Raw genomic sequence first — 12,487 nt, 5'->3', positions numbered from 1 at the left:
GCTGAACCCATGTGTCTGGAAATCATATTCTGTACCTGGTCTTGTCTGTATTAGTTTTACTGCCTTTGAGATTGAAAAGGCGGAGGTCAGAGAGGAGAGGAAGTAACATTTCTGTCCTGTTCTTTGCTTGATAAATGGGCTGTAGTCAGAAATACTGCTGCCCTTGCGTGCCCTTCCTGGCTGGGTGTTAGCAGGCAGCAAATGGAGTTTGGAGATGAACAGATGTGGATGTTCTTGCAGAAAAGGCTCAGAAATGGGAGCTTGGAAGGGGAAAAACACCTGAAAACCTTGCATGCTCTGCTTTTTGCGAAAAGAAAAAGCCTCTTAGTGATGGGAAAGATGCTAGTCTTAACTGCTCCTGGGCGATCTGAGTAAGAATGAAGTAAAAAATGCAGATGCAATGACTTTTTCCAGGGGCAGAATGAGGGGCAAGTAAAGATCAGCAGTTACTTGCTTCTGAGTTGGGCAGGTGCAATGTCCTCCCACTTCTCATACCCACCAGAGACGTTACCGTAGTTCCTTTCTCCAGGTACTGGAACGTACTTCAGGGAGTCCCAGTCAGCTCTGTGGTGTTGAAACCCCTGGCTTCCAGTGGTTCCATTTTCAGCACGTTGCAGAAGCATTTACAGACTTGGTAGCAAATGGTGTCTCTCTCCAGTGTTGTGCTTCGTTCCATTCTTCCTCCTCTCAGGTTGGGCAAACTCTTTGCCCATGCCAGCCTCCTGCCTGTGGGGCGGGGGGAGGCGAAGCAGAAAACCTGACGTGGAAGCAGCAGGAGGGGAAGAAGGGAAGGAGCTGTTTGTCCATCTCACAAGGGGGAGAAGCTGGGAGGCTCTCTCTGACTATAGCTTAGATCTGAAGAAAAAGATTCAGGATCCAGGCCTGTTCTTTTCCCCTGTTACTTAGCAGAACTGCATTTATTCATTCAAGTTGCTTTTCCTGTGTTTATTTCATTTTAAATTAATAGACATCATCTCCTGACAGCCTGAAGCAAAGCTAGCACCTGAGCACTCACTGAGAAAAGGTAGTCCAGTCTAGTTGGATCCAAAGTGAGTTACTTTAGTGCACATTTTACCTCCAGCTTTCCAAGTGACCAGGGAAAAGCCAGATTCTTGGAATGATGCTCCGGATGTAACGCTGGTGTTTCATGGCCATCCCTAGTATATTCATCATGCTTACAGGGAGATTGCTAGGGACACAGGAGCTGCGTGCTGCGTGTGCTAGGGACAGAGTGCTCTCCACACCCCATGCGATGTCTCTGCCCTTGTTGCAGGGCAGGGCAGGATGGGCAAGAAGATATGTAGCCCCTGGAAGAGATTCTGGACTCGGTTGTTTAGGTTTGTTTTATCTGGCAGTTTTCGGATGTGGTGCTTCCAGTGTCGGGAATGTACTCTCAGAAGAAAAACAGGCTCTGTGATAAAGGTGGATCTAATGTCAGCTCTGATTAAGGTGTTTATTTACCCAAAAGGTGATTGCCATCTCTCCAGAAAGGAAATACAGCCTGTTCATTCCTGCTGTAAGCCTCCAGATGGCACATGATACCAGCGTTCTTCCCGGGGAAAGCTTTTCCTGCCAGGCTGCTGCCTTTCCACTTCCTTCCAGATCCTGACAACCTCCCCCCACCCCATGTGCTGTGTCCCCTTCCTTCTCCCCACGCCGTCGGTGCAAAGCCTGCCTCCTCCAGCCCTGCCTAACGCCCCCTCCCGCCCCGGCGAAGCCGAGGCCACCGTGCCTGCGTAGGGCTGGCTGCCTGCTCCTCACGGGCTGGGTACCTCATGCAGGGTGTTGGACACCTGATCGGCTGACTTTTTTTCAGAAACTCTTTAAGTTCAGCGCTAGCCTGACAATCCCAAATAATCCTTTGCTTCCTTGGGAAGTGCTCTCACACTTGAGTCTTGCTCATACCTAGATATTTTGTGATGGTGCGTGTCCAAGGTGTGAGGGCTCTGGCTCGGACCAGCCTGGAGCTGGTTATTCAGCATTATCAGCTGCGTGCTCACTGCCCGGCTTATCAGCCCGCTCCGCAGCTGTTCCAGCAAGAACAGATTTATAGGTTTGCTGAACACAGCGCAGATATCTCAATAAAGACAGCAAACAGTGATGTGCTTGCTCATACTGCTCGGTATGAGTAACAGTTAAAAGGCTATTTCAGTTAACAGATCTGTTTATGCGTGTGTGTGTAACACTAGCAGTGATTCTTCCGTGCCTTTTCTTACATAGGTCCTTAGGGAGGTTTTAAATGCACCTTTTAAAGCATCCGGCAACATCTGCTGAGTTACTTTGGCTTCTCCCATCTCCAGCCTGAAACACAGCTAGAGTTCAACGCAAAGCTCTAGTGATAGATATGTGGTTTTTTACAAGCACAGCTATAATGGAGATGGGTGTGTGAGGGAGCTTCAGCAAATGCTCTAAATCCACTGGGAGACGTATCTACAACTACCCAGCTGCTTACAAACCCTTTGCCTTTGAACAAGGAAAACATCAAAACTAGAAATAACACTTCACCTCCAAGCTTCCCGTGCTCGCAGATCAGCCCTGGTTGCGTGGAAGAGCTGCTTTGAGCGGGGTTTGGCCGGGCTGAACGGCTCCTGGCTCCTGCCTCCCAGCCTGAGCAATGCTCCCCATGCTGATGGTGACAGGCCAGGTTGGCACGTGCTGGAGAAAGCTGAGCTCCAGAAGCCAGTTACCAAAACGGCGGGAAAAATTTCTGAACAATAAGGATTGATCAAACCTTTAAACCCACTGTAATTTAATAGTAAACCATGTCTAAAGCCATTGAATTGTTTTTCCTCTCCATGATGATCTAAAATGTGACTGAGGTGCCAGCAAAATAGATTTCAGTGTTACTTGCAGTGAGACCATCAATCTTTTCATTTGTCAAGCTCACTGCCAGCACGATAGTACCAGTCATGTTCGTTCTGTTAAGACACTTGGGATTTTGAAAATGAGCTCTTTAGAGTTTTAGAAAACGTTGCCTTTAAAAATGCCACCAAAGATCTGAGCAGTTCCACAGTACCTGGAAAAAAATCTTCCTTGGGAATTTCTTTCCCTTTTTATTTTTTCACCATTTGGACATTTTTTTAAAAGCAATTTAAAGTAAAGATGAACACTGACTACTTCAATCGGGATTTAAAAGTATATTCCATTTTTGTTTCTCTAAAATGTGTTTTGTAGTCAAGGGGACTGAAATGCTGAGAAATCCAAAGCAAGCACCTGTTTCAGTTACGTGTGGAACGTGACCTTGTCTCTGCTCCCTTACCCTTGCAAGTCAGACAGGAGAGGGAATGAAGGCATACCCAGAGCAAACAGCTTGCTCAGGGCCTTGGCAAACAGAGCTTACTTTGGGTTTTTTTTGAGCAAAATTAAGCACCCAGTTAGAAAATGGTGGGACAGAGAATAGGGGATCTGAGTATATATGGATGTCAATTGGCAATATCCCTTTAAACTTCCTGCAGCTGGTAACCTGAGCTATCTAGACCTGAAGACAGATTACCCTGATAGCTCTCTGTGTGTAGATTTTGGTACTGAAATAGGTCAACATATACAAAACGTGTATTTTTTGCACAGTTTTATCTGATTTATAGATTTCAGTTAGGGCCTTATTCTAAGCAGCTGTAGAAAGTATATGCCTTTTCCTGCAGAGCATTGCACGGAGCCATCCATCACGTACTTCAGTGCTCAGCTTTCCATTTCACAGACAGAAGTTAGGTATCTTTCTCAAATTTTTTTTCCCCTAGCCAAGTTATTCCAGTGTGATGCAAGCGTGCATGGCTGGGTAGGCTGAGACTTTACAAGTCAGTCTGAGGAATGCAAAATGTTATGACCAAACTGGAGCCTTAAGGCTCTCTCAGAGTCACGGGCTTTAAGCAGCATTAGAAGTACGTGGAAGTATTATTCCATAGAATACGGTCAATTGGTTCCAGATGAAACATGACTGCAGTCGCAATTTATTATACGCAGTGATCAGTATCTTGTATGTGCTTGTACTAGGCAGAGCCAGAATCTATGTGCAAACACAACCACTGGCACCACAGTCTGCAGAGGCTGCTCTCTGCACTCAGAGAAAACACCACCCTGCAATTTTTCCCAGGATTGGGCTTTCACTCAGCGAACATTTCCACTTTCAAGGACTTTGCTATTTAGCTTATTTTGGAAAAGGCAGGGTGGCTCTGGAGTTGTCAAGCCGGCTGCTTTCTGGGCTGGGGACAGAGCTGCTGAGGACAGAAGGACCATCTCCTGATGAGAGTTTGCAATCAGTGATATGACCAGAGGCAGGAGATAAATATAACCAGCAGCTGTGAGGCACAAGACAGTAGCTTGATGACTACGGTCAGCCTAGTAAGCAGCATTTGCAATTATCTACCATCTTCTGGATTTCTTAGATACAAAGTATTTAGGAGACATTTGAAGGCAGTTTTGTAAAATGTTCAGAAGTCCTTCCTTTCAGCAAAACAGGTGGAGTGGGAATAAAATCAGAGGGGTTTGGGGGCGATTCAAAGCCTGGACAGTGAATGCTGGTATTGTTAACAAAGACACACAAGCACCTATGAAACACCACAAAAAGGACTGGCAAAATGAACTGTCTTCTTCGCCAGCAGCTGTTGTGGGGCTGAACCGCTTTCCCGTGGGCTGGGGGAAGCAGAGCACACTCTTGCTGTGCCAGAGCCGAGGGGCTGCAGTGGGGAAAACCTGCGAGCTTTGCTGCAGGTGTATACTGCAAACGTTTGCAGAAGTGAGGCTGTGGTGCCTCTTCTTGTTCCACCCAACAGAGAAGGGAAAAAATAAAGCATAGTTAAATAATTCCATTGCAACAAATACAACATCTTAATAACCTGGGACTGTACAGAAACCAGCAGGCAAACAGCAGGATGAGATCAGTGTGGAGTCTCCAGTCAGCCTCCATAGGGAAGGCACCATGCTCCAAGCTGACAGTGGCCTTTTAACTTCGTTGGTGTGTGAGGAGAATTCTTACTTGCTAATAGTCAAATTATGATTTCCCATGATTGAAAGGCAGGAGCTGCTAAGCACAACAAAGTGAGCTTCCCCTGCTCACTAGGACATCAGCCAGCGGTGTGATCAGATCAGGGCTTCCCTTGGCCCACAGTTAGGAGCAAACTGCACACTCTTGATCAAAAGTGCAGTCTGCTTGGGTGGAGACGGTTCAATTATTGGTGACAAATGTGACAAAAGTCCTTTGAAGTGACAGTCTCAGGATGGCTCAGTATTCGCATGTTGGGGAATCAATTGACTAATTACAGCAATAAATAACCCCAGCGATGAAACCGAAACATCAGGTGGGGGTCGGAGCTGGGCAAAGTCACAGGCAGCAGGTGTGAGGGTGGCCAGGCTAGGGGGACTTGCCGGTGCTAAAGACTGTGGGTAGGGGAAGAGACTTTTGGGGTAAATCAGTCATCTGAGGATGTGGCTGGCTTTTTGATCGAGTTCTTGTTACGCACAACCAGTTGAGGGGCTACCCCAAGAAGTCACAGTGGACAGAGCAGCGTTTCCCTGTGGTGCCTTGCCAAGGAGCTCGCAGGGCTCTGTCTCCCTGTCACGGGCCACTCCCCAGGAGCAGCCCAGGCCCCTCCGTGCCAAGCAGAGCCACAGCACAGGAAACCAGGAGACACAACAGGGCTGCAACAGATGGGAAAACCCCAAATAACTCACACAGTTGAATGAGATGCCAACTACTCCTAAGTAACTTCACAGGGAAAGCAGAAAGCAAACAGAAACCATGCTGATGATCAGGGTCTTGCTACACCTGGGCAAGCCCCTCCGCCCTGGAAGCTGACTGTTCTAGCTGCAAGGAGGGGGTTGTGAGCAGCCCGAGGACACTTGCTGTCTCCCATCCTCCCTGCTCTGCTGGTACACCAAAACCAGGCAGGCATGCTGAAGGCAGCCGCAGGCCTGCCGCCTGCTAACGGGTGCGGGGAGGACTCGTTTTAAAGGGCGGAAGTCACGGCACCCAGATGGATTCCCCTTTGGCAGCAGATGAAAGCTCTGTGGTTTCAGAACAAAGAGCTTGAGTTTTGCATGCAGGAAATTAAGAGATCAGCTGAGTAACGTTATGCAAGCTGGAGGGGAAGCCTTAAAAGTTAAAAAAAGCATATTATACGTGATGCATTCACCAGTGATGCTGACTGGGGCATTCTCTGCTAACTGAAGTTGCGATGCAGCGCAGGCGAGGGGCCAGTTGAACAGTGGTGACAAAAGATACACACCTCTTGTAGACTGCAGCACACCACTCTTACTAAAAGAGGAAAAAGGTTGGATTTTTTAACACAAATCTATTTGTGGCTGTTTGGAAATGGGGGCTAGAATAAAATGCAAGCAATAGTATCTGGTACTTAAGTTTGAGAAGCCAGTAATAATTTCTTACTTTTCCTCAGTTTGGCTGTGCCTATAGCCTTGCGTGCTGGGGAGCTGACTCGGAAGGAGCAGGCTGGCATCAAAGAGCTTCTTCTAAGGAAGGCTTCATGGTTCCCATGCATGATCCTGTTGAACACATACATGAGTTAAAGCAAGAGTCCTGTGGCACTGGCAGTTGAGAACAGCTTTTAAGATACTGGCTCACAGCAAAAGCTACTGTGCTGTATGGAATATCTTATTCCATGGGTTCATACATAAGAGCACCCTGAAACAGCGGGCTAAACACAGAGGTGGTACTACTGTGGAAACAAAGATGTACCTGTCACCCTGAGGGTATGTACCTTGAGGCACAGAGATGTGGAGAAATCCAAGTGTGCTAGAGAGGGCAAAACACATGGGAAAATTGTCCATGTGGCCCACAAAAAATCTAAAGAAGAATAAATAGTGGAGAGGTAAAGATAAATTTTGGTGAGATAAAGCTAACAGGAAAGAAAACAAGTGCAAGGCTGTAGTTTGATAAATAACAACATGGAGTGGGTTGACTGTGGCTGGCTGGAGACACCCACCCAGCTGCTCTCTCACTCCCTCTCCCTAACAGGACGGGGGGAAAAAATAAGACAAAAAAAGCTCTTGGGCCAAAATAAAGACCGGCAGACTGCCTACCAATTACCATCACTGAGGAAAAATGGCCTCAGCTTGGGGAAAATTAATGGTTTGCCAATTAAAATACGTTTGGATAGTGAGAAACAAAGACACACACCTCCCTTTTCCTCAGGCTCAACTTGGCTCCCTCATTCCCAGCCCCTCTGCCCGGGGCGGCCCAGGGCGATGGTGAGGGGGCTGCGGCCAGCCATGACGGTCCCTCCTCGCACCTTCCCGGCAGGGGGGAATCCCTGCTCCGGCGGCCGAGCTCTCCCTCCCCCGGCCCGGCTGCCGGCAGGGCCGTTCCTCACGGCGCCCCCCGCTGCCCGGCGGCACTGCGCCCTTGTGGGGACGTTGTCCCTGAGGCGCCTCCAGCTGGTGGGGCCGGGCGGGAACCGGCTGGAACCGGCTGGAACCGGCGGGAACCGCCCAGCGCGGGGCAGCCCCGGCCCCTCTCCTCAGCGCGGCCGCCCCGCTGCTGCCAGCGCCTGAGCCCCGACACCCGCTGTGCGTCTCCCGCCTTAGGCCCGAGCTCCTCGCCCGACCGGGCCGCCCCACCAGTCTGCCCCGCTGCCTCCGTTGCTCGGGACGGGACCAGCGCCTGGCCCTTGTGTCACCCGCGCGTAGGTCCCCCGTCTTCAGAGGTTTCCCTCCCAATAGAAATGAAGTGGAAATGTTGCTGAGAGAAACAGGGATTCCCATCCCAGGTGAGTGTCCTCAGGGCCCTTGGGGGTGAGCGGGAGGGGAGGCCGAGGTGGCTCCTCAGGCCCCCCGCCCCTTTGGGGGCTGAGGGGAGGTTGGTTGGGACCTCCCGTTGGGGTTTCTGGGGCACACGTTGGTGGCCACACCACGCTTTTTGGTGGTACACCAGCCTCTTCCCCAGCCCACAGGACATGCTCAACGGGCAGCAGAGCTGTTGGGGAGCCCACAGGGAGGCTGACATGCCCATGCATCAGCCTCCTGGTCTAACACGGTGCTCCTGTGCCTTCCTGAGGTCTGAAAACAAAGCAGTCAGTCAACATGCAGGATTTGGGCTTCTCTGGCAGAAGTTGGCAATGCCCAGACCTGGGCCAGGCTGATGGTTCACAACCGTGAGAGCTGGTGGCGATGAAGGGCTTGAGTTGGTGAATCGTGCTGATTGATCCTCGTGCAAGTGGAAGGGAAAAGGGGGCGAGAGTGGAGGGATTCATGAATAATTAAACACTGAGATGGAGCAACATACATAATGCATGATAAATTAGTCCAAGCGCAGCAGAGGAAGCATGGGTAAAGTTTGTTTCAACAAGCATAAAATGGGATGTGACAAGGTATTTATACCAGAACAGCTGTTTGCTAAAATTTTTCATTTATTTATACAGTTTTCCTCCCCCTCGCAGTTAGGGGTTGTGCCTAGAATGGGACAGAAATTGGCAACTGAGCTGGAAAATAAATTTGGTTCCTGCTGGGTCCCAGTCCAGCATGTTGCCCACCTGGGAGATCTCCCTCCTTGCTTAGTACTAGACTTTCCTTTTTGATAATCTGATGCAATATTTTCCCAAGTTGGCCCGGTTGTTTGGGCTGCAGTTGGATTGCTGTTACGGCAGGTTGGGTAATGCTCTTAATTCCATGGAAACAGAGGTGCCTGTGTTGACTCACTCTAGCCTTTTCTGATCCCCGTTTCCCCCAATGTCTTCTTCCTTCTAGACTATATTTGGTGTTACACCATAAATTATTTATATTTTAAGATGTTACATTCATTACTGATGGTAATGAGGCTGCCAACCAGAGGGCATTGACTCTATGCTGCAGTGTCAAACTGATTTAGGGGGATGTGGGTGTGTAAATAAAACCCCAGCCCTTTCCCTTTTTTAAAACAAACCTGGCAGGTCTGTTCAAATTCAGTTTTCCTGTAAATAACACTAAAGGCCAAAAGCTGCATTATTAGACTTGCAAAGTTGCTACATCTGAATCAAAGTAAGTTCTGAGCAACATGACTTTTTTTTTTTTTTTCCTCACTGTGAATCATTTAAGGTCTCCTTTCCTGTGTTAATGAGTAAACTAGATATTTGTCATGATAGATCACAAGACACTGTACACAGAAGGTGTTTATTACAGATAGCTGGTACAGCTACTCTGATACACAAGAACCCATCCCTTTTGCTCATCATGGGCTGCACATGGAGCAGGATTGCGTGAGGCCACCAGGAGCTGAGCACTGAGGCTTTCCTACCCCTTCACACGAGGGCTTACTGAAACACCAGTCCTTTCATCTTGTGTCTTCTTCCAAGCTCTGCATACTCCAAAGCAGCCTTCCCCCTTAAAGCAAGAGCCGCGGGCTGGCATGCCTGCTGACCTGCCTGCTCCAAGAGAGGATACGTCTTACTTCTCACAGGTGTAAACAATACACAGAGAAATAATTTTCGTTATTCTCTGCAGGCTGCATTTTACTACTCTAGGACCGATGGGTGCTTTCTTGTGTATATTGCAGTTCTTTGCTTAGGATTGCACTTGGATTTCTTCATGTTTCTGGAGTTGATCTCTGAGAGCAGTACCTGCAAGCAGGGACAGCTTAGACTTAAGGTGGGGGGAAAATAGTCTGAGTTCTTCTGATTGTTTTACTGGTTTTGCCTATGCATGGTCTTTCATCATTCCTTGCTAGAAAGGGTAAGACTATGGAAAGTGACAGTGTCCTGCTGTCTCTTGTGTGCAAAGTAGGTGCGAGGGGTTGAGTATACCACAGCTGTCTTCCAAAAATCAGTATGTTCTCTTTCAACGTTGAGGTCATCTGTATATAAACACAAATATTAAAATACCATGCAAATACTGAGCCCATAAAAGATGCAAACCCAGGAGACTGCTGTTAAAAGGCTACACCCGCACAACCCCTCACTGAGGACACACAGATGCAGCTGCATATTCAGGTGCTGGAAGTGATGGGGAAGAGGGAAGCAGCTTTTGATCTTGGGTTACAGAGAAGCTCGATGTAGTTTTAACAGCCTTAGCTGTAACTACAAAAATATGCTTCAGTTCCATCAAGTGTTGTAGGCTTCTGCACGCTGCTGGGCTCTCGCAGTAGTAAGGAAGTAGTGTAACTTTCCCAGAACTAACACCCTCCTTCACAAAGCTGTTGTAGGATAAATGCACAAAAGAGAATAAGAATGTGCCATGGCTGGGCAAAGCACATGTGTGCTATGGAAACTCCTCATGAGCAGGTTCAGCAGGTGAGCAGAGTTCTGCTTTTGTCTTTTTTTTTTTTTTTTTGTAGGGTTTTTCCCCGTTGGCTATCTCAATGACTCACTGATTCACATGGCCACTCATGTCATCATTTCTGAAAAGCTTTGAGCACACAGTTGTGGTGATGAAATGCCCTGTCAGACGTCTCTAATTCAGTTTTAGATTTTTTTCTTTCTCTCCCTTCTCCTCCTAGTGCCTTAATCTAGATGGGCCTTACCACTTTAAAAGTAAAGTGGGACACAGGGATGTGAGAGAGAAAAGGAAAATTCCTGAAGTCCCTGCCCTGTTCCAAATTAATTAGAGCCAAAACCACCTCAAATATGTGTAGAAAGCAGCTTAGAAAATGCTCTCCATTACTGTATTTAAGCAGTGAAGCTAAAGTTTATGATGAATGATAAACCAAATCCCGTGTCAGCAGCTCACTGTGCAGTTCGACCACACCCCAAATACACAGGAGGGGGAAATGCAGGTGTTGACTGGGTTTCTAGTGCAACGTGCAGAATAGATCAACCCAATGCTTGCCATTGCGATGGCATAGCAGCACAGCTGCCTGGCTAACTGATTTTTCTTTTATCAGCTATATGAACATTAAAAAGTCCCTGGAGGCGACTTGGTAACCTGCTTGGTGGCCCCCTCTTTCCTATGCCAGTGGTGTGGGCCCTGGCCTGCTGCTGTCTTTGTGCTCTCCTGCTCCAAAAGTTATGGGGGCTCTTCACTTGCTTGTCATGTTTCCTTTAGTTTCCTTAAGATGGCTGCTTCTAGGAGGTATATGTCCTGCTCCTCGGCAGCCAAGGGACTGTTTTCCTAAGCTACTACTTGACAAGCCTCTTTCCACAGCCCCGAGCCCCCCTTTGAGGGAGCACCCAGCGTGTAGTTGCCTTCAGGGTGGTGTTTGCTCCCTGCCCAGTGCTGCCATTGAATGGGTAATATGGCACTGTACAGTGGCTTCAAATGAAACCTCACATTTTCCAAAGACAGCAGAAGATCCCTAGCTGGAAGGAAAGCCTGTGTGAATTGGCGTGAGTCTATGCCAATTTACATCAAAGGAAAATCCAGATCATAAATGCTGGCACATGTAGCTTTCCAAGATCAGAGTACACAGTCCAGGCTGTTGAATTCAGTTAGGCTGTGCCTCTGTGCTGCCTGATTTTAGCATACTGTGGCTCTTGAGGAGCCTCTTTTTCCAGTGTAACGCAGCCTTCAGAGCCCTGAGGGTAACATCTTTGGCTTGTGGTCCTCCAAAGGGCTGTAGTATCAGCATGTAAAGAGAGCAGAGGTAGCACTGTCTCACATAAATAAGTGAAAATACATCCATATCAAAACAGGAGATGAAAGGCAATGGCACATGAAAGGGAAAAGCGGTTATTGTTGATGACAGTCTTGCTGACCCTGTTCTGATAGAGCTCTTCTTTCCTTACCATTTGCTTTTTCATTAAGAACCCCCTCCCATTTGAAGGTGCGGTGTAGCTTTTTGCAAAGTCTTAGCTTCCCCCTACTGTCTGCGCTACAGACAACTTTGTCCTCTAATACAGGTGTGGGTATGTAATGTTAGTGGTGAAGACTGGGTGTTGTTTGCTTTTCACTTGTGTCGGAAGACTGAAATAAATGTTGCTGGAAGTGTGGGCCTTGGCCTGGACTGCCCTCAGACTGAGTGGTGAGTTAGCTTTGCAGATGAAGCACTTTGGTGCAAAACTTCTGTAGAAACAAAGGCAAATAGTTTTTACCTCAAAGAAGTTAGGAGAGGTAAATGCCAGCAAGGGAGCAAAACAGGGTGCAGAGACCACCTGGGTTTTTTTCTCTGTTAGGATTTCATAGTGAAATGGGTCATCTGCTGTCAAAATACACATTTTCAGACTGGTGACATATAGGCCTGGTCTTCCTTGTAGTGTTAATTTAGAAGTAAAGACCTCCTAAGGCCTCTCCTGACCTGCTGACATGCAAAACTGAAACAAATGCCTTGCCATCTTTAGGATTTACTGTAGGTTAGCTAACACATCCTAAGACTGACTTTTTTTTGGTTTTTTTCATAATAAAGGCAAGACCTAAGGTTTCTTCGATGTCCCCGGATGTCAGCCAGCTCTGACTGCCACCTCTGCGAAGTCGTGTTGCACGCTGGGTTATTTTGATGCTGCTGCAGGACTGGCAGGGTGAAATCAAGGGCTCTTCCAAATGGCAATGAACTCCAGGACAAACACGTGGGTCTAAGGACAGGATGGCTTCACGCAGCCACTGCAGCAGGTCCAGCTCTGGAACATAAAATAGA

Source organism: Leptosomus discolor, chromosome 12 (assembly GCF_034619465.1).
Source record: "Leptosomus discolor isolate bLepDis1 chromosome 12, bLepDis1.hap2, whole genome shotgun sequence".
NCBI lineage: Eukaryota > Metazoa > Chordata > Aves > Leptosomiformes > Leptosomidae > Leptosomus > Leptosomus discolor.
Note: the sequence above shows the minus strand (reverse complement) of the source record.